Source organism: Corapipo altera, unplaced genomic scaffold (assembly GCF_003945725.1).
Source record: "Corapipo altera isolate COAL_440 unplaced genomic scaffold, ASM394572v1 0, whole genome shotgun sequence".
In the NCBI taxonomy this organism is placed as follows: domain Eukaryota; kingdom Metazoa; phylum Chordata; class Aves; order Passeriformes; family Pipridae; genus Corapipo; species Corapipo altera.
Window position 1 is genome coordinate 15,694,442 of NW_020884872.1, and position 22,562 is coordinate 15,717,003.

Below are 22,562 nucleotides of genomic sequence, written 5' to 3' on the forward strand. Positions count from 1 at the left end.
CAAGTTTCAGCTCATCTATTTCCTTCTGAGGGCTTTCAGTACACCACCCAGTCAAGCAACAACAGTGCATATACACAGTGAGAGAGACAGAGTCCCAAATATTGACATTACTGTGCAATAGGCCAGTCACCCGCAGATACCAGGCAGAAAGCTGCTGACAGATGCTGCAGTATAAACCTCCTAAGAACCTTCAGGTTTGGCGACAAAATCCGCTGTTCTCCAGCATCACTGCCCTGATGCTTGGATCTAAATAAAGCCCAAAATTAGATTTATTTTTTTCTCACACTGGCTATCTATAGAAGATCCTTTTTTGTAAGTCTCTGTTGTGCAGCTTCTGAATGTCAGGCCCAGCAAATCAAAACATTTTATTGCAATTTCATATTGTTTACTTTTGCAAGGCAGGATCTTGGCAGAGACAAGCGTTTCCTCCAGGGATAAGGAGGATGGGGCTGGAAGGAAGCATTTTAATGCAGACTTCCTTATTGTCTGCTTTAATAGGGACCCTGGCTGAAATACAAAGGAAGAGGTAGCTAAGAAGACCTTGGTTACAAATTTAGAGATGCCAGAGAATGGGTGTGAGGATGCACCAAGGCCAACCTACACAGGCAGTGACAACAGATCAGGGATGCAGCATGGCACCAGGAAAATGCCACCAGTCCCAGTCCACCTGCCACTGCTCCCTCAGCAGGGTTGGGCAGAATCCTGTGGGTCCCCTCCGGGCAGGTGCAGTCCAAAGGGCTGTGGCCAAGAAGGCACAGGGAAGGACAGCCTCGCCCGCACTGTCCCCACTGTGTTCCCAGCACCACTACAGAGCCAGTGTGCCCCCATCCAGACACTCCTGGCTCCTTCCCCAGACTCTCCTCCTCTCTCCACAGCCCTAAACTGTGGGCAGGTTGCCCTCCAAGGAAGATGGCACCATGAGAGTATTTATTTCTTCATGAGGACCCTCCCACTATTCCAGGATGGCCAGGGACACTGGAAAGCACCAGTGATTCCACCACAGGCGTAATTTTTCACTGCACGTTTCCAGGGAGATTTGACGCACAATGTTCAAGCAATTGGGTAAGCAATATTTAAGTTGATGAGAGCTGATTCAAGAGCTCTACATATGGGGAATAATGTCACATTCACACTGCTCACATGTACATGAGTCTGCTGCTGAAGCAATAGTCCTCCAAGGAACCTGCAGGAGAGATGGGTGATGCCAGGGCAGCAGTATGGCCAAAATGAATTTAATGACTTTGTTTTGTCCCCGACTGTCCATATTGGAGACCCAGAGCTTCTTTAATCCCAGCTTCTTTGGGTTGCTTCACACAAAACAAAAGTCCCAGGGCCAGATCCATGGAAGGAGCCTGATGCCTTGAAGTCATGACTCGCCCCATCTCTGGCACCACGTGCAGTCGCAGGCAGATGGGAAGAAGCAGACAACAGCTCCCCGCTCCCACTGGGTGCCTGGCAAACCTCAGCAGAGTCAAACTGCCAGCTCTCTGCTGGGCATAACAAATCTCCCTGTCCTTCGACATTGCCTCTCTCTCCTTCTGAAGCTTTGTTTTGGTAGAGAGTGGTTCACAAAGACCTTTACACAAACTCACCCCGACAACTGCTTTATTACGTAAAATGATTCACTGGTGTTTAAAAATCCAACAAACAGGAACCCTCACTGACTTTATGACCGACTTCCCACGAAGGCACCAAGGCCAGCAATGGCTAATGTTCCGTCTGGCATCGACTCCCCGTGAATATCTCTCAGCAATAACAACTGATAGCAGAGCTTGGAGTCTACACATCATCCCCCTGTTTGTACATAAATTCCCTTTAAAAGGATTTCGGCATCCTCACACTGCTTCTTCCCAAGCATTCAGGCTCTTAAAGCCAAGTCAGCCAGACAGAATGGTGCCATGCAACTACAAACAATATGGGACAATTTTTTATTACAATACACAGCACTATTCTTTCTAAAAGCACTGCCAGTAATATGCAATGTGTAAGAACACACATTCATTATAAAGAGGTTAGATACTAATTCCTCCAGCTTAATTTCTTCTTAAGGGCACCAGCCCATTTTTCAATTAAGGCAGGATAATATTATTAATCATAAAAAATTGCTGATGTGCAAAATTGTTTCCTTTCTGGCTAGCATTGGCTGAGAGACATGGGACATGCTGCCTCTGAATTAGTCTAACTCAGTGGTAGTATGGAAGCTGTATCATTCTTTATGGTGATGATTCATGCTGCTTCCAGCCTCAGCCGCGGGGAAAGGTGCATTCTCCTTTAGGAGCATGGGTCTCTGCTGCTCCAGGTGCAGGCTGGTAGCAATGAGCCTATGGATATAGATTCCCATGGAAAACCAAGCACTGTCCACCGTGGGGCAAAAAAGCCAGCATGAATGGGCAGCTCCATGCCAAGAGAGTGCTTTAATGCCTGAGTACTTCCAGGGGCACTGTGTTTCAGCACCCCCTGAAGAGAAAGATGAGGCTTCTGTCCCCACCCTCAATTTTCTGTGCTAAATTTGTCACTATGGGACTCTCTGGTGAGATTGTCAGTGCTTCCTCTTTAATGCTTTTCCCCCTTCCTCTGCTGCTGAATGGGTTTGCCTAATTCTGATCAAGATAACTGTGCACATTGCCTTCAGATGGAGACACCAAAAGCGGCATGAAGGAAAAAGAAGAATTAAACAACCCAAACCGGCTAAAATAGTAGGCTATGAACAAAACCTCTCCTTGTCCTGTAGTAAGCAAGGGAGACTCCTGGAGTGTGACTTGGCAGGATCCAAGAAGATGCTGCCGAGGTGTGGGCATGCTAGCATCCTGCAGAAGGACAGCAGCTCCCTGCTGCAGTACACCCTAGCACCCAGCTCCTCACCCTGCCCAAACTGGGGACCTCTCAGATCACTCCTGGTGCAAGTGCCCCACTCTACCCCAGGCCAGACCATGAATGTTTTAGGCAGACAGGACTCTGTACCCTGGTCTTGCTTCTGTAGGCAGCTGGCTGCGACCTTCAGAAGCCCTCCCTGGGACACAGGCAGGAGAACCCAAGTGAGGAGCAGGGCTGTCCCAGGACCCTCTGTGTTGGAGCCAGGAAATGACCCTCTAGCAGGTTTGCTGGGGATCATGGAGCTGGAAGGAGACAGACAGGTTCCTGGCTCCACAAGTGCTGACGTGTATTTCAGTGGCACAGATCCAGACAAAACGCCTTGTCTCCAGTCATGTGTCCAACCCTTTTCCCATCTATGGGCAGTTTCCCTTCCACACATCATGAAGTCATATATCCCCTGACTTCTGTTGAGATTTTGCACTCCCCTGCTTACAGGACCTCCCACAAGCAGCTCATGACAGTTATCTCCTTGGCAGCTCAGCCTTTGCCCATCACCTGGAGAACTTCCAGCATCACTCCCAACTTGCATGTCCCCATCATCCTGCTCTTCCCTTCCTGGTCTTGTTTCTCCCCTGTTCTGGAAACCACATCCTCCATACTTTTTTCCCTATAGTCACCAATCCTCTCCCAGCTGCATAATTCCCCTCCTGTTTTTCCCATAGCATTATTTCAGTTATCTGTAGCCATGTGTTGTTAGTTTTCTGACATCACCAAATACTTTCTTATCTGAAGCGTGTATTATTTATACACACATATATATAAATGGACATCTTCCACCATCTTATTGACTGCTGACCAAGAATAAATCATGTAAAGAGAACAGACCAGACATTGGGACCACCTTGGGGAATGCCCCACCCCACAGTTATTGCTCCTGGAAAATACTACACCAAGAGGAACACATTCACTCTGAAGTCTGAGGAGGCAAATCACATAAACAGAAATTGTGAGTTTCAGCCAAAAAAGTCCTTTCTGACAAAAGTCACTGCTATTCGTATGACTACTCTCATTAGAATCAATGAGAACTGGAAAAATTTGCAGGACAGAGTCTGCGTGTGTCTCTCCTGGCTGAGATGTTCAGCTATATTTTTTCTTGTGAAAAGGAAAACTAACCCTGTACCACCAAAGTAATAAACATAGTGGGATTACTGGTCAGCAACTCAACGGATACTACTTCCAATAGCACTATAGTTAGTAAGTACTCATTGACAGTAATTCCTACAAACAACTGAACAACCAGAGAGAGATTTTCATTTTATCTGTACCCATACATACATAAAAACACCAGTTTGTACAAATCCAAGGTATGTGAAGTTAAAGCTAATGGGCTAGCTTTGTTGAGCATCTTAAAAATCAAATTAACTGCAATCAAATTCATGGCACAACTCAGGGTTCATTTCATTACTATCAGAAAATTTAATCTCTGAAATCTTACAATATTAAGCTAAAGCAATGATCTTTCTGTTAAAGTTCTCTCTTTTTTCATTTTAAGGTGAGAAAAAGCTGCCGGGCCTGGGTAAGGTGGGGGTGAGGATTCCCAATGGATACTACTAAAAGCTTGGCAAACATTCAACCAATTACTCTTATATAAGGGAAAGAAAAAAACCCAAACATCCTTTCAAACTCACACTAAAATATATTTTGCAGTATAAATTCTATCTCTTGCATCTATTTCTACATCATGCCTTTTCTTGCAAATATTAAATATACACACATGCATATATAGGTATACACATATTTAAATTCAAAATACAAATCCATTAGGGAGCTACTTAAATCTGCTCATTGCAGCAATAACTAATCATCTTATCTCTGTGCTGTACCATAGGTGGGAGAGTCAGAAGTTCATTGCATTAAATGCAGGCATTTTCCTTGTTTTAATGAAGCTGCCTTTTTGGTTTATTTTACAATAAGCACTCTTTAACCTTACTGCAAGACCTAGCTGTAGAATACTCACTGCAATTTCAGCCTCCTTTTTTTAGCCCTCCTCTTCAAGGTTCCCAGCTAGGTTTCTCTGCAGGAGTCAAGTGTGGTTTTAATAAGGCAGATGAGGCAGAGCTTCTCAACTGCTTTTGATAGAGGTGAGGTGGTCAGCTCTTTATTGACTTTCTGCGGTACTGCAGCTACGGACTGTACAGACAATCTTGCTTTATGAGCATGCACCAGGCAGGAAATGGGCCTGGAAATTTCCAGCCAGCAGTGTTTGATGCACTGTTTGGAAAGCTGCATGATGTGCATATAAAGGAAACGAAGGAGAGCCTTTTTCATTATTGTTGTTGTTGTTGCTAACCCATCAGGCTGCAACCGCTACACGTACCTAGGAAAGCCTGCTCAGGAGCCATTTTAAGAGTTACTATATCTCAGGAAAAGGAAAGAAAACAACACTGGTTATTTTGTGCACATTAGAGAGTGCTGTGTATCAAAGATCCTTTTATAAACACTCGGAAAAATCACATGGGAGGTAACTAGCCACTAAATTATTTTACTGTCCTTTTCTTATGCAGGCAGCCACAGCACATACACACTGTATAGAGTGCACAGCTGCACTGATACACACACATCCTCACAAGGGGATGTGGAAAAAAGGAAGCAATCAAGGGCTGATATCATGTACTATTAAGGTTTTATTGATACCAGCATGGAGCAACTGCTTCACTAATTAATGGATGTGCACAAGCTACGCACATCCTTCCAATCAAGTGGCAATAAAACCAGGTAGCTTTCTTCACCCCCATACATATATTACTTCGCTATTTACCCTACTCCTTGTTTTCCTGCACTGCACACCCCCCTTCACCCCACACCTACACTAGCAAGGCACATTCTTCTGCTCTGACACTGGGGAGATGCAGATTCACGGCCCCCTTCATGAGCTTCCCACATGGTGCCTCTCTGAACCAGCTGTGTAACAAGAGACAGGGTCCTAACTACACAGATAGGCAGTGTGGAACCCTCCCCCAGAGATGTCTCCACATATGTGGACACAAAAATAACTATTAAAATCGGGTTTGACATCTCTCTATGCCAATTCTACGCCCTGCCCAAGGGGGACAATATCCTCCTGACCCAGGGGAGTGCAGCGATGGTGAGTGGATCAAAGAGGGCAAGAAGGTTCAGACACTTTGGTGATGGTAGCCTTACAAAAGCTGGAACAGGTTTTAGCCCCTACGGAAGTACCCCACAGGCGTAACCACACCGGGCTGCACACTCCAGCTCTCTCCCTGCTGCAGCAGCATCAGCTGCAGAATAACTCTTGTCAAGGACCGGCTGAGGAAGCCAGGTCCCACCTCCTCCTGAAGCACCACACCTGAGTATCCAGAGCTGCAAGGTACTAATCACAATTTTACATCTTTCAGCTAATTGCAAAGCTCTTGGGGACTCTAAAAATAAAGCTAAGCACCCGCAGAGAGGAGTTCAAAAACCTTACAGCTACACTGTTACTATCAGAGGATACACTCTTACTGCATGCAAGATTTAAATATATGCTTAAATTCTACCCAGTTCAGGAAGACATAAGGATTTACTTAACTTTCATTATACTAGTAATTTGTTTTATAGTGACCTGGATAATAGGTATAGCACTTTTCATGTATAGCACTGAGCTCCTTCCACTGCAGGGTATTACTTGCTACACATAAATGGCAGAGCAGGTAGAAATTGAGGCAGGCTAGATTTTTAGTTAGCCACCTGAAAAACATGGACAATGATGGGTAGATGATATTGCTGCAATGCTATGTGAGTGCTCCTAAATTTTCACCTGCTAAATAAGCATCAGTGGACAGCTACAACATAGTCCTTAAAGAAGGGACATTGCCATACTGGATTCCACATTTGATATTTAAAAATGCAGCTACAGGGAACAGGCATCCTGTGAAACAGCAGATGTTAGACTCTCTACTGCACATACACTGCTTTAATTCAGACGACCTTGCTGAATTAGAAAGCTAAACACAAGAAAAATGTCCACTTTCTCTCCTGAACGCCTGTCTTGAGAAGACTCGGTTTTGCTGGGAGTTTAGTTACCTGTGTTTCCTCTCAATTCCCCATCTGCAGTCTCCCAAAGTGAGTTCTTACAGCAGTTCAGCTTGTTTTTCCAAATCAGATGCTGCTCAGGTTGTGAATCTTACGAATTTTCTTTGCTGACAGGAATTAGAGACTGCTTCACTTCAACCCTCTAACTTGGCAGAAGCTGGAGACTGGCCTGGACCTGCTGCCAGTTTGTGCTCTGGGTCTACTCCCAGTAGCAAGAGATGTTCAGGGCTTCTGGAGAGTCATATGCAATACACTGATTTCATTAAAATTACATGCAAGTTTTACTCTTTAAAGCAGAACTCAAACAGTCAAACAATTAATGATTTCTTTAATTCCTAAGACCTTTTTTTCTGCATAGGTTTAAAATACTCTAAGAGAAGAAACAGACTGCCATTGTCTTTCGGCCTTTTGCTGGTGGCAAAGAAGATTATTCCTATCATATTCTGCAGGGGTGCTGTCAAATGCTGTTCCAGGCTATGGGCCAAAACCTACCCCCAGCCCATGTGCTCAGTTCCCACTGGCATCAATGATATCTCCACCATGGACTGACAGTAGTAAATGGGCAGAGATGTGCTGGCTGCTCAAATAGCACGATCTATGTGCTGAATAATTCATTTTAAACTGTTGCACAGATGTCAAAATGTTACTGCTGATTTCTAGCCAGCAGAATGGGCGTTTCTTCTCCTGATATGAGTGTATCACTGCCTGTAATGCCAGAGAAGATTTGGGGGATGTCTCAGCAAGATAGCAAAGCCCATATATGGCATGCCTGTGAACATACAATTCAAATGTTCACTATAGGCCACCTTTCACACTCCTTATTAGGATTCTCCTGTGGATGCACTCACCCATTGCCTCCAAAAAATGTCAGAAAAGCAGCTAAAACCATATGCGGTTACACAGGTTTGAGCATACAGCCTCCAACAATCATTTCAGCCATCTGGATTTTTGCTGAAGTATCACAGAAAAACTCCGAAGTACAAACAATTTAAGAGTCACAGATGAGTTTTGATAACAAAGTAAATCCAAACGAACAAAAAATCCCACCATCTCTGTACATGGGGATAGATCTATCCTACAGAGTTTGTCAGTTTGGCCATGGTAAGAGCTCCACAGTAGAAGTCAAAGATCTCCCTGCCCTCCAAAATCAAGGAAGAGGAGCTTTCCTGTGTTTCTTCTTTCACTAAACCTGGAACAACCAATCTGCTCAGTACCAAGATTGTCCAGGTGCTGGCGTCCTCATGCAGGTAGCCAGGTGGACTCCAGCTGCTGATGGCCAGCAGACACCTCCAGAGCAAGGTGGGCAGGTGGGTTTGAGTGGTATGTGAAGGGTAGCTGAGGGTGACAGGAAAGATGGAAGGGAAATGGGAGAGATGCAAGAAACTCGCAGGTTTGGAACTGAGATCAGAGACTGGGGATCTCTGACATAAACCAAAAGAACACCCCACGCCAGCCCAGGAGCTCTACTAGTGATGTGTCAGCTAAAAAGTACGGTATTCCACACTCCTAGGGGGGCTTTTTTATGTCCGCTGGTCCACGTGGAAACAGACCTAGGCTTAATGAGGTCTAATTTGTTTTAAATCCATAGGTTTCTTTTTAATAATTAACAGTCCCATCGCTCAGCAAAGTCATTCCTTACCCCTGACTACTCGCTATTAGGAATGAAATTTAGTGTGAAATACTGTTAAAAGGTGGAAAGTGGGTGACATAATTCAAGTTTTAATTAAAAAAAATATATATCACACAAAACCAGAGCCATAGAAGGAATAATAACCTAATAAGCAAAAAAAAAAAAAACACCATCTCAACTCAATGTCTACTCTTCCCAATTACCCACTTTGTTCTTCCATGCTATTTGAATTCTTCTAATTGGTTTCTTTTACTGGATGCCCCATGCCCAGACCACATTTAAGTTTTTCACTGCGATTCCAGGAACCAGAGAACATGTCAGCATCATTATCATGAACATTACACACCCTCACACACCAGGGTACAGGAACTACAATTAACACATTAAGAAATAATAACTGCCAAGGGAGCAACGGAAGATAAACAGCATGGAGCTGATGTAGCAAGAATTCTGTCTCTTGGGTAATGGGCAAGGGAGAGGAATTGAAGCGCTGCGCAGCACTACCCATTTACTAAAGAAAACCCCAAAACCAGTCCAACAATTGTTTACACATTAATTTCTTGAAATGTAATTTCAACAAAAGTATTGCCATCTTTAAACTAGTTTTTAAAGGAATCTGAAGGCTCATGTTTACAAAGAAATAACAATCACGTCCTCTTTGAAAGTTTAAAATTGGTATATGTTTTTTGCTATTTAAAAACCTGTCCTGAAGTGCTGCAGGTTTGTTGTTTTCTTGTTCTGCTTTTTTAATAGAACACAGAAATACTTATTTCTTTTACTAATTTATAATAATTATTCTTATATTAATTTATAGCAATTATTTATTATTTTATATGTTGATATAGAGATATAGAGAGACATATATAAAAAATAATAATAAAATGGACTTTTTTTTTCACTGCTTGTTGATAGCCATTTTTATAATTGCTTGGGGATTTTTTTTTTGTTTGGTTGGTTTGTTGGGGTTTTTTTGAATGACATTTAAATAAAGTTATTTTCCCAAGGATTTTTAATGAAAAAAATTCTTCAGATTCCAGAGTCTTTTATTTAAAGCTTCTAGTCTGAAAATGCTTTTTGTGAGTAGTCCTACAGAAGCTGCATAACTGCAGAAGCTGCAAGAGCATGCCCACCATCTGGATATCTATTTTCACTCCTGTACCCAACAGAAATCATGAACCATGCTGGTCCTTTTAGAAATCAGTCTTGACTTTAGCTACTGCTTTCAGATGGACCAGCTAAAGGCCTTAATTCTTTATTTTTCACTGAGATTACAAGCTGAAGGAACACGATTGCACAGGCGAGGTTTATGAAATGCTTTGTCTCGTGTCTGTCCCACCCTGGGGCTGCACAGTCACAGAAAACCCAACAAAAATATTGCTGTTATAACCCCTTTCCTACATTCAGTCAAATCCCTGTGCAGGAAAAGGGAGGCAGAAGAGGCACAAATATATGGGCAGGATTAGGAGCCCTGCTCAAACCCACCTTTTGGGGAGAGATGGGTGAGTCCCTCTCAGCTGAGGTGATGCCTGTGACCCATGTGGGTGCTCGGGTGCAGGGTTCCTGTGACAGGCGTGATTTCCCCCCCACTGCCCCTGCGCACGGCTCATCAGTCAACTCAGACATTTCAGCAAATCACATGGCACTTTGTAAAAACATAATTGTTTTTATTTTCCAATTTTCCATGTTTTGTGTGGAGTGCTGCTGTGTTCAAGCGAAGTGAATAAAAGCATAAACAGTAAGCACCATCTGGAGAACATTCTTCCAGCATGCTGAGAAATAGCAGCCGCCTGTGCACTACCTGCTATAAATAAATGTCATTAAAAAATGTCCAAAAAATTGTTTGTTCCTGTTTGATGGAACTGTAGCCGGATAAAATTTTCCTTAACTCTGTTTTCAGGTACCTGCCACCTTCACAGAAAAAAAACCCAAACCAGATGCAGATGTTTGTTTTTCATCCCTTTATGTTAACAGGAGTATTACTAACAGAAGAGCAACCCTACATATTATTCTAATAACAGCAACAAAGGTTGCAACTTAAGCGTAACATGTGAACAAAGCACTGAAAATCCAAATGCTTTTTAAACTGTACCAGGTTCACAATAGGGTGGTATCTCTCAGCCTGCTAGCAAAGAGAAAGGGCAAAATTATTCATTCTCTAAACTGATAGTGTATCAGTTTGGAAAGGAAAAAAAAATGCCAGAAAGTCGGTAATTTATTTTCAGTCTACACAAAGCTGCTCCCATCTCCCTTGCTGCTGACAAAATACAGACCAAGCTGGCTGTGGGGCTGTGATGAGGCTCTGCAAAGGGTCGGCGTTTGCTGTGTTTGTTTAATCACTGCAATTAGAGCTACGCAAATAATGAAATTGTTTGCTATAGTGGCCAGACTGGGAAAAAAAAATTAAAAAGAAATGTTTGGGTTGCGTGATTTAAGAACATTTTTTTCTTTTTTGGTAGAATGAAAAAATAAAACTGTTTAGTTTGTTCCACTCTGAGGGCATTCAAGCCTTCAAAGAATCCATTCAGTTTGAAATGAAAAATACATTTTCATGCTGGAACAAAGCGTTTGAGCAATTGACATTTTTTCCTTTTTTTTTTTCTTTTTTTTTTTTTTCTGTCAGACAAACATTTTCAGCAGCCAGAAAGGGATGCTTAGAAGAGCTTGGTGCTTCTTGGGGAGGAGAGGAGAGGATTTGACCACCCGTTATCCCATCCTCAGACAGGGGCAGGGGTAGGATTGTGCACTGCAGCTTCAGGAAGCTGCTACTAGCCCTTCCCTTCCCTGCTCTGAGCAGCCCCCCCACGCCAGGGACCCCAAGGGGGATCTTCCCGCTTTTCCCTGCAGTGCGGGGCTGGAATGTCGCCTACCGGACGGAGGCGGGTAGGTACAGTCACGGGAACAGCAGTAGTGCCTTTTCTGGGTTACCGACGGCTCAGCCACAGCCGGCACCGTGCGGCTCTTCCCAGGGCGACACAGCCCTTGCTGTCCACATGAGGCTGGGATGTGCTTCAGGATACGGCACGGGGCTGAGGCTGCCAGAGGCTGATGCAGGATGCAGTCTGAATTCTCCCTGACGAGCCACCAGCGGGAAGAAGGATTTGAAGAAATTTTAAGGGGTTTTCCCCTTTATTTAAAAAAAAAAACAAACACATCTTGGATTAGTAAATTTCATGAAGCAGTGGGAATTAATCTGTCTTGTGAAACAACATCCACAAAAACAGGCTGGATCCCTTGAACAAGAGAGTGGCTGAGATCCCTAAGGCACAGGGCACATCACCAGCCTAGCCCACCATCATCATTTAAAGGCAAGAGTGGAAACGATGGACATAAAACAGATTCGGTCCTCCCTCGAGCTATGCCATTTTGTCCAAAACCAAAGTTGTTGCACACTAGTATGTTCACAGAGCAGCTCTGCTAAAGCCTTGCTTTCAGCTGGGACTGGCCACTGCAAGCAAGGGCATAATTCCCACCATGTTTTATCCTCTGTTTTCACAGGGACTCCATGTGCCAGGAACTGCATGAATAGAGATGAGGGTACAGTCCCTTCCCCAATGAAATCATCTCAAGCACAGCAAGGGCAGGAAATGATACTGTGGTTATGGTTCCCATTAGCCATATTTTCCTAATATAAATATTTTAGCTACTTTTATTTACAGAGTCCACTCACACTAGTTAAATTATATACTTTGGGAAGGGATACATAGGCTGTCTGGAAATGAAGACACTAGACTACTGATTTTTTTAGGATGATGATGATTATCATGATTTATCAGTCTTGATAGATAAGATTTTCCCAGACCAGGTGTGCAGGGAAGGCAGGTGGTGGGAATATGGCTGGCTGGCTATCTGTGCATGCACATGTGTGCAAGTGTGTGTGTGTGGGGGGGGGAGGGTTGTTCTTTGTTTTGCTTTTGCCTTTGGTCAAATTCAAACAATGTGCAGTAACAAGAAGTAAATGTCATTTTCCTCCCATCCATCTTAATTTGGCATCCATTTTAAAGCTTACCTTTGACCTTTTAAAATGTTAATACACTTAAGCAGATATAAAAACCACAAAGCTCCTGGAAAAATTAATCACAGCCATATCACGATGCTAGTCTAAAAATGTAACATCAGTTGTTTTCCTCTTTAAAGAAACATTTGTCCGATGCAGCAGCAGTAACTATGCTACAATTAGCAATTATTTCCTTTTCAAACAAATATCCACGTTAAATGCCATAGCAAAGCCCTTTCAGCATAATCAGCACAACGCACCATGAATCTTTTGTTGAGTAACTGCCTAGAACCACAGAAAAGGTCCTGAAAAGGACCTTCAGAAGTCACCTAAACCATCCCTCTGCCCCAGGCAGGACCAGCTATATGTAAACCATTCCTGACAGGAAACCATATTTATATTTCCTTAAAGTAGCAGCCTTAAACAGAACTGGGAAAAAAATGTTAAATCAAAATACATAACATATACATATAAATAATTCATATGTGTACCTTACGTATAGAAATAAGAAAATACAAAGAGACAACCCTGACCTAAATGATAACTCTCCCTCCTCTGACCACTTCATACCCTATAACCAAGGAATTCAAAACAGGAAACTCTAATAAAAACACCTCCTTCCTTTTTAAAAATAAAAGGCTGCTAGACTGAGAACCTCAGCTCCTTGGAAATGCAGTGGCACCTCTTCTCTAGGGAAGTGGTTTTAGATTCATCAGATCCCAAAATATTTCGGTCTTTACGCTTTAAAGTAAAGAGCTCTTCCATTCCCCCAGAAAGCAAATACGAAGAGTGTCAACCAGCCTTTCCAGCAACCAAAGTGAATCTAAGATGTCTGTAGCCTGTTCATGGTCAAGGTCATCCACCTCGTCTCTTGACTTAACCATTTCTGGTGGGAGGCTCTACTAGGTTCCTCCAGCTCCAGAAGGGTCATTGCACAGCTCTGGGGTTACACAGTATGAATCTGGGGATCCCTGGCACATAGCCACATACTGCTTCCACTTTCTTGTCTGTAGCATCTGATGGCATCCAGGGCTACCCCCATCAATTTAATACCCCTCTTTAGAAGACAGAAAGCTGTGGTGACAGCCAAAATATATCCTAAAAGACAAGTGATGATTTCATAGCTAAACACAGCTGCTACCCAAGCATCCAAAAAAAAAAAAAATCAGTTAAGGACCTAAATGTCAAACCCAAACCAAAGGCAGATGCTCACTGAGCAGAGAAGTAAACTCCATGCAACTGTTTTCTTCCACCTACATTACTCTGGTTCTAGCACAACTGAGTGTGGCCAACCAGTTTTCCACAAAATGAACACACACTTAGGTACAATGGTGTGGGAAGATGTGAGATATTGAGCTTGGCACCATCAGCCCCATGAGAGAAAGACACCCCTTTGTGTATCCTGCACACACAAATTAGAAGAGCTGCAGTGAAGAGCCCAGTTTCTTCCATCACGGAAGCCTTGTGAATCCACCGTGACCATACATGGGTCTGCCAGCCATGAAATGGCAAGAGGTAACTCCATCCATCCCCTCGAGACCAGAGATAAACACGCTACAACAAAAGGCTCTTCTGGGCACTCCTTCTTCTAGGATCTGCTTGTGCAAATACACACGTGTGTCTGCCTATGGACATACGCATATATATTTACTTATATCTACATACTACATGCTCTCTCCAGTAGACAGTATCCTGGGCCAAAGGGACCCATTGCTGTCACACCAGGAAACCTTCCATGGCTGCAGACCCATGCTTCCACTGATCCTCTGGGTGAAGCCCTCTGATCCAATCGCTCACCTGTGGTGCATGTGGAAAACTCTCCCCCAAGGCCAGGCATCTTACACAGCAAATTCAATGGGCTTGCCACCTGCAACAATTGTCTCTGAGAACCACAAAGACAGCTGCCCAAGACCATAACACAGACAAGATTCTTCTAAACAAGGAATGATCCTTCTAATTTTCTTCCCTGTGAAGTATACAACACTTTGGGAGGGGGGGAGGGAAGTACAATAACTTCACATATCTGCACATATGTTCCTACTTCCTTCTGGCCTCTCCTCAGCATCCCACAGCCTGGAGAGCAAAGCTTGGCTACGTGAACAGGGCAGACCTCCTGGCTGAGAGTTGCCTTCTGATCTCCAGCCCCATCACCAAGGCTGGAGATGAAGGCATCTATTATTCAGACAGTGATGCCTGACTTCTTGGTTAAGAAAATCCTGATTAAAAAACAATGTGTTGCCCTTCCTGTTTGCTTTGCAGTGGCCTTGTGTGGATCCAGCTCTACGGAAAGCAATCCATCACCAACAACCAGAAAGATGTGTATCATGCAAATACAAAAATACTTCACATTTCACTTAGTTTTTCATGTCTTTCATTCTCATTGCCCATTCTAGTTCAGCTCTCCTCAGTATCTTTTCTTTAACCTAATTAGTACAGATATACATGGACCATCTAGTATTTTTTAATTGAAGGACGGTTTTGTGCAATATTATCACATAAGCTTTCAAAGACAATCAAATTTAAAAGAAAATTAACACAATGAATACACACATACACAATGAATTTCTCACATTGTAACTCCTGATATGATGTTTCTTGGATTTTTTGCTTACATGCAACAGAATGTACATTGTCATACTGCTTGTGACTGGTTTATTCACCCTATTCTGATAATCATGGACTGTAACTTCAGTAACACTCCTCTAGCTAATTAGTTTATTCACTAAGCACAGATGAATAGCTGATGAGCTACAAAAAGTTGCTATTGTCTGAGTCAGTCACCAAGTAACTAACTTGGCCATTTAGCCAGGGAGAAGTTTTCTTCTCTGAAAGGTGACAAGTAGCTATGTAATGACTTCTATTATTTTCTCAATAAACTCAGAGAAAATAGGACATTGCAGCTAGAAAAACACAGAAAGAGAAATTAGCTGCTACTGTCATTAAGGATTCAGAGGCTGAAAAAGAACAGTTGGTGCAATGCAGCTGGAGAGGCTTTTCAGAGTAAAGTGATTATTCTCTGGCCATTAACAAATTATTTTTTGCTGGAATGCAAGACCTGCACTCCTCCAAATAACCTGGCTTTGCTGTGAGGAGCACACTGGCTGCTAGGACAGGCAAAAGCCATTACCCTTTTGGCCTTCCTGATGGACACTGCAATTCTTCCACCTTTTTGCTTCCATGCCACAGGAAAAGCACAGAAATAATTAAAAAACTGAAGCACATGCAGACATTTGAAGAGAGACTGGTCTTCAAAATCAGCCTGACTAACTGAATTTGGAGCTGCATTTACCATGTTCAGGGGGGACACTTGCCCCACTGAAGCTTAGTGAGGTGTCACATCAAACTTCCTTCACCTCCCTTGCCCATCAGAGCTCACCTGCAATCACTGATCCAAAGATAACAAGATGATTATGATTTATAAGAAGATGATTTATGGACACAGTCAGTACTGGGGCTTGTTCTAAGATCTCTGTGCCTGCCATGGGGGAGGCAGGGAGGAACCCAAACCCTCACCCAGCTTGTCCTTCAAGTCAACAACAGTTGCCTTCCTTCTGCTATAGCAGCTGCTCTCTTGGTACTCCAAGGGGAGTGCAAGCAACACAGGGACCTGGAAGCTACTAAGCTGAAGGACAATATTTTTCTGAAAAGGCTGAAGGGAACAGGAGACCTACCCTAGGGTCTTTGGTTAATTTTTGAGAACATTTAGCTCTGTATCTGATGTCTCAAAGAAGCATTTCCAAACAACCGTATGTCCAGATTGAGATCAGTAATGACTGGTGTCCTGCACTGGGACCAGTGCTCTTTATTGTCTTCATCAATGACACAGACAGTGGGATTGAGGACACCCTCTGCTCTTGTGAGACCCCACCTGGGGTACTACATCCAGCTCTGGGGTCCTCAGCACAGGAAAGACATGGACCTGTTGGAGCAGGTCTAAAGGAGGCCACAAAGATGATCCGAGGGCTGGAGCAGCTCTCCTATGAGGATAGGCTGAGAGAGCTGGAGCTGTTCAAGAGGGAGAAGTGAAGGCTCTAAGAAGACCTTACAGCAGCCTTCCAGTACCTAAAGGGCACCTACAGAAAAGACAGGAACAGACTACAGGGACAGACGTTCTAGCAGATCCTGTTGCACTAGGACAAGGGGCAATGGTTTTAAACTAAAGGATGGTCAATTTAGACTAGACATAAGGAAGACATGTTTTAACATGAGTGTGGTGAGACATTGGAACAAGTTGCCCAGAGAGGTGGTAAATGCCCCATCCCTGGAAACATTAAAGGTCATGTTGGACAGAGCTCTGAGCAGTCTGATCGAGTTGAAGTTGTCCCTGCTCACTGCAGGAGGGTTGGATTAGATGACCTTTAAAAGTCCCCTCTAATCCAACTAGTCTATGATTCTATGAGCTAGGAAATATAAAAGGGTACTGGAAACAGGTCCCAGTCAGAGGGATCCAGTCACTCACACTCAAAGCCAGCACTTGAGTGTGAAGTGGCAGCTGCCACAGGGGTCCCCCAGGACATATGGCCATCCACAGGACTGGCAAAATCCTACAGATACGACCCTGTAAATTCACCTCACCCATGTTACAGCTCTGCACATTAAAGGACAGCATGGATAAAACTGGGGGGGGGGGGGGGGGAGAAAAGAGGAAAGCCAGAACTAACAAGCAACATTAAATCACCTGGCAGAGCAGCTCCTCCACAGAGTGGCCTATTTACAGAGTAGCTCTGTGCCCTGGGAGGGACTGGTAGTATTGCAAACCCAGAAAAGGAAATTCCCGAGACGAACTGAGACAAGGTAACAATGATCCCTGCAGCCTAGGACCTCTCATACAGTCACCTCCTTTTTGAAATTTAGAGTCTGCTGGAAGGACTTAGGCCTAGGGCTTTGAACACAAGAGAAGGAAAACTTTTTCTTCCTGAAGACAGTCTATGACACTCAAGCAATGCTGAAAACTGTTTTACTGTATTATTTTCTGTAGATGCTGTTTCTGAAAGCATGACCCAGCACAGCTTGATCGCAAAGCAAAGCCATTTGTGGCTAGCACCACACATCACTGACTGTCTCCTTCCTCTCAAAATAAAATAAAATAAAATGAAAGAAAGTACCCCCATAAATCATTAATTCATCCCAGTTTCATAACAAGAATATTGGTCAGCTCCCATTTTATGTCCCTTTCTCTGGCTGCCTGGTCTACAAAGCCACCATTTCAGCTACTTGTGCATACAGACCAGCTCCCACACCCCCATTCTCCTGCCTGTGGAGAGGATGGCCACTCTTCTCCCACAAACCCTCACCTGCTCTGCCATCTTTTTTAAAGAATTCTTTTTTTTAATTGGTAGCTCTGGGGCACCCATCAGCTGTACTCAGCTCCTGTAACAATCACGTGATTTATGTAGAAGTAATTGGGGTTAAACTATCTGCCACATCAAACTCTTCACATTTGGCCCCATCTTTAGGACCTAGAAACATCTGAAATACATAAAGCCCTGTGTCATTTAAAAGGGTCTGGGTTTAATTAGCATCATTCTGGATTTTATGGGAGAGATGTTGCTCTGCCAGCTTTAGGTAGCTAGTCTATCACTTGCAAGGTTATTTGCTTTTTTTTTTTCCTTTAGTACCTACATCAAAATATTTTTCCACACAGCTTTTCTTTTTCTTTTTTTTTTTTTTTTCTAATCCTCCAACCAACCGGATGACAACCACTCCTTATCTCTGGCTGTCTTCCATGCTAAAATAAGAATGCTGTTGTTACATCGAGGGAGCTGCACCCTTCCACCTCCGTTCCCTCCCGACATGCACACAGCTGGCTGCGCAGGAACGCCCGAGGTGCCATTTTCTGGCCATTTTTTTGTGATGCTGTTGCAATTTACCCTCTAGCTACAATTTGTATTTCTAAATCACACCAGGCCTCTCGTGCCATGGATTTTACAACCTCAAGTGACAGACAGTCTCTGTCCTGAAGAGCTGGTGGTGCTCAACCCATCTCCACTGCCACTGCTTCCCTGCCTTGATGTAGGCTAGGCTGACACAAGGGCCAGCACGCAGCCAAACACAGCTCCAACGAGGCCGGGAGATTTGATTAGCAGCAGAGAATGACTGGATTAGAAGAGGGATAGGATTAGAGATTGATGAGTTGCTCCGAGGCTGCTACGTCTGTATGATTGGCTCCAGCAGCAGCATTTGAATGTCAAACTGTTTCTCCTCGGAGCAGGGAGATACCACCTATGTCAGGCTTCAGACAGTGCAAGGCAGCTGGAGGAAGGTCAAGGGCTTGAGTTGGAGTCTGAACTGACAGCCCAGTATAGGCAAGCCCTTGGTGGGTCACGCAGAGATGAGAAGAGGGGAGAGAGGGAAATATGAAATGATTTGCCCACAGCTACACTGGCAGTTTGTGTCAGAGGCAAAAACGGGAGCCAGATTTTTTTTTCAAAAAATGAATTCCTCAAGCAGGAGATGAGCCAGCCGCCTTTGTTACATGCAAATGCATTTTTTCCCTGTAATTCATACTGCTGCAGGCTCTGCACAGTGAGCTCCAGCTTCCTGAAGTTGTAGGGTGTTCAGCATGAACTGCTCATTGCACACCTCATGCCCACTACATGACTAGTTCTGTCCCCCCAGCCCATGCTTGCAATGCAATCCTCATGCGTTGCAAAAGCTTATCACTTGCTTTTTTTTTTGTAGGACGCAATCAGGACCCTGCAAAACCCATCACTGAGGTGATTTCCAGTCTGACCTGGATAGCTCTGGCTACTAGATCATCTCCAGAATTTAATGTATACACGGAAATTCAGCATCACTCTCCAGTTAACTCAAGTAGTTATTCCCTCTTCAAATTTGGCTTCAATCAACTCTGAAGGTGAAAGAGACTTCAGCATCTCCCTACTGGAGCTTCACACAGAAATGCTACAAAATTCATCAGAGGTGCTAAGGACAAAATAGTGAGGATGCATTAATTGATCAGGTTGCTGTAGCAGAGCAGCATAAGAAATTGCACCGGCCATCAGCAGCCTCCTGCACTAGTTACTGTAGTTACATCTGATTAACCAGGGCCACTCAGAGAGTCATGAAATGGAAGGGAAAGCTTTTCCAAATTTACATATTAAAAACATGGAGGTGTGCTGATTTCTGTCCTATGGAGTGTTTCAGGCATAACACTAGTAATCAGGAGCGATTTGTGAGGAACACTAAGCCGATTTGCTAGTGATAAACGACATGAAAGGTTACTTAGGAAAAAGAAGAACATTTCCTCATCAAGTTTAAACGGAAAATACCTGAAGAATTAATGGGCAACCAGATACTCTTTCCTCTTTAACAATACATCCCCATTAGACAATATATATACCCTCAATCTTGTATTTTAAGCATTATTTTTTTAAAAATACTTCTCGTGGAGCATATAAACTACCATCAACAACAACAACTAAACCAAAGCCAAAGCAATCTCTTAAAAAAGAGGGGAAAGTGAGAGAAATGAGAGAAGGAAAATAACTGCCCTCAACTCCCGCCTTAGTGAGCTTGCACCATCTCCCCGGAGGGATGCAGAACTTCTGGAGCACGACACTTCACCCAGGCACCCACCGCCATGCACGCCCGGACCACTGCGACGCCGGCGCAGATGCCCCGCGACAGCCTCATCCAAAAAAAAAAACACATTAAGGGAGACACAGGTGACAGTCCATCCTCCTAGCAGACTTCGCCGGGAAGCCGAGCGACAGCGGGAGGAATTTCTACCCCAACTTCGGAAGGGTAAATTCTCCTCCCGCTCCTCGCTTGTCACCGGCTGCGTGAGGGACCCCAAATAATCCCATCTTGTAACCCACCTTACATATTTCTAATCTCCTTCTCCCAGAGCGCGGACTCAGGCGCTCAAAGCCGCCGTGACCTGCCGTGCGTGTTTTGCTCCCCGTGGGGCAGGAGCCAAAAGCCGCGGGGGGCGATGCCTGACCGCGGCACGCGCCGCTCCTCCCCGCGCACCCACGGGCGTGATTTTGGAGAAGTTGCGCAGGCAGAAGGAGGAGGAGGAGGAGGACGACGGCGACGAGGAGGAGGAAGGGCGGGGGTGGGGTGGGTGTCTCTGCCCGTGCGGTCACGGTCTCGCCCCGTCCCTGTCCCCGCCGCGGTCCCTCCGCGCCCCCCCCCACCGCCGCAGCCCCACTGCCGGGACAACCCGCACAAAGCCGCCGCCGCCGCCACCGGGATCTCGCTGCGCCCGCTCGGCGCCACCAGAAACAATAGTCACGGGCCGAAGCGGGGACCGCGGGGCCGCCGCCCTGCCCGCGGTACCGCAGCGCCTGGCCGCCGGTGGGAAGAAGGGCTGGATGGGGGGAATGTGATTCCCGCAAAGCGCCGCCGCCCCGGCCAACCTGTCACCGCTCCGCCCGCCCTGCGCTGTTGGCACGCCGCCGTTCCGCGGCACCTACCTGCGGTGGAGGGTGCGGCAGCCCCTAGCTGGGCTCCATGGGGGCCGAAGCCGCCGCCCGCCTCTGTCAAGCGCGGCCGCCGGCGCCGGGGACGCGCCGCCCTGCCCTGCCCGGTACCGCGTCCCGCTCCCCCCGCGCCGGGCGGGGCCGGGCGGGGCGGGGCGAGCAACGGGAGCGGGGCTTGGCCGACCTGGACCATGCCCACCGCCGCTGGCCCCGCCCCCTCCCGCCAGCCCTTCTCCCCTCCTCCCGCACCGGAGAGGGATGCACGGGATAAGGATCGGTGAGGGTCCCGGGTAGCCACGCCGGGAACAGCCCCGACGCCCGGGAGGATGCTGCAGCAGGAAGCGTGATCCTTGGTCATAAATCTTACAGATGTTTTGCTCTCCGCTTGCTCGAAGTTTTGACCTTGTCTCCTCTGCATCAACCTCGGATTGACCACGTTTCTGACTTCCTGTTTTTCTTTATTCCCGCCCCCCGACCTCTTTCGCATCTTTTTAATTCCCCCCTCCTCCGCCGTCTTTTCCATCCTCGCTCTCCAGCGTCCCCGTTTTCCCACCAGACTCTGAATACCCCAAGCCCCTAGACCGCAGACTCTGGGCTTTAAAATGGTTTTATCAAGGGCAAAAGAGGTTTTTTCTAGGTTTCAAATTGCTATTAAATGTCGCCAGCAGCTTATTGGAAGGTGCAGTGCATTAAACTAAATCCATGGCTAGTATTACATAATATGTCCTCAAATGTACATAAAAGATGATTGTAATTCCATCTGGATTTCTGTTGATATTAGCAAACCGCTCGAGATTTCCTCTTGCGGTTTTGATGGGCTTTTCAAAACCTTTGACTGGTGCTGGATCAAACAGATTATGATTTAAGAAAGGGTAAAGCACACGCACTCATGACATCGTAGGAATTAGTGAAAGAAGAAAAAAAAAGAACTTAGTAGGTCATCTGCCTAATCCATCTTCCAAAAGAGAGTAGGAATGTCCCCCATACCATAATTTATGGGTATTTGTCTAGTTTTCTTTCAAATGCTCCAAATACGTGGCTTCCTCATTGCCCATAGGAATTTAGGTCAAGCTGCCTGAGAGGGAATTTCGTAGCATCTTGGGATTTAACATCCACTACTGTTATTCCAAGAGGTTTATTTTTTTTTACTGAACTGCACAACTGTGCTGTTGCAGTTGGTCATTTATTTCTTGCCCATCATCATGGAAGGATTTTGGCCATCACTTTCCCCAGGTTGAGAACCCAGGGACAAGCACAGCTCGGAAAACGTCAATGCCATGCTCAGTGTGGCCAAAAGAGTGAGTCAAATGTCAGGGCTTGTTAACGGAGCAGTGGAGAGGAAAACAGATTTTACATTGGTCTGTAAATGTGTGCTGGACCTGCACTCTGAATACTGCTGGAATTCTGGTCTCACCTCTTCAAAACGGAAACAGTAGAGCTGGAAAAGATTCAGAGCAGGCCAGCAGTGATGATCCAGGGTTCGAAAGGGTTTTCCAGTGAGGTACATGCAGCCTGGCAAGAGGCACCTGAGGGGAGATGTGACAGAGGTTCCTCAAATCTCAAGCAGCATGGAGAGAGTGAGCAGGGACTGATGGCCCTGGCTTCC

At 45.2% G+C, this 22,562-nt stretch overlaps 1 protein-coding gene across 3 annotated transcripts in view; it reads right to left on the reverse strand.

The window, feature by feature from the left end:
- Positions 1-21,049, reverse strand: part of RAI2 (retinoic acid induced 2) — a 46,428-nt gene extending 25,379 nt beyond the window's left edge. Inside the window, exon 1 of one of the 3 annotated variants that reach the window (XM_027643979.1) lies at positions 20,951-21,049. The gene's annotated coding sequence lies outside the window, so the exon portion shown is untranslated. Of the gene's footprint in view, positions 1-4,831; positions 5,002-20,350; positions 20,547-20,950 lie in introns of those variants that run through there. The other 2 variants (XM_027643994.1, XM_027643987.1) reach the window with 2 other exon arrangements.
- Between the last annotated feature and the right edge of the window lie 1,513 nt (positions 21,050-22,562).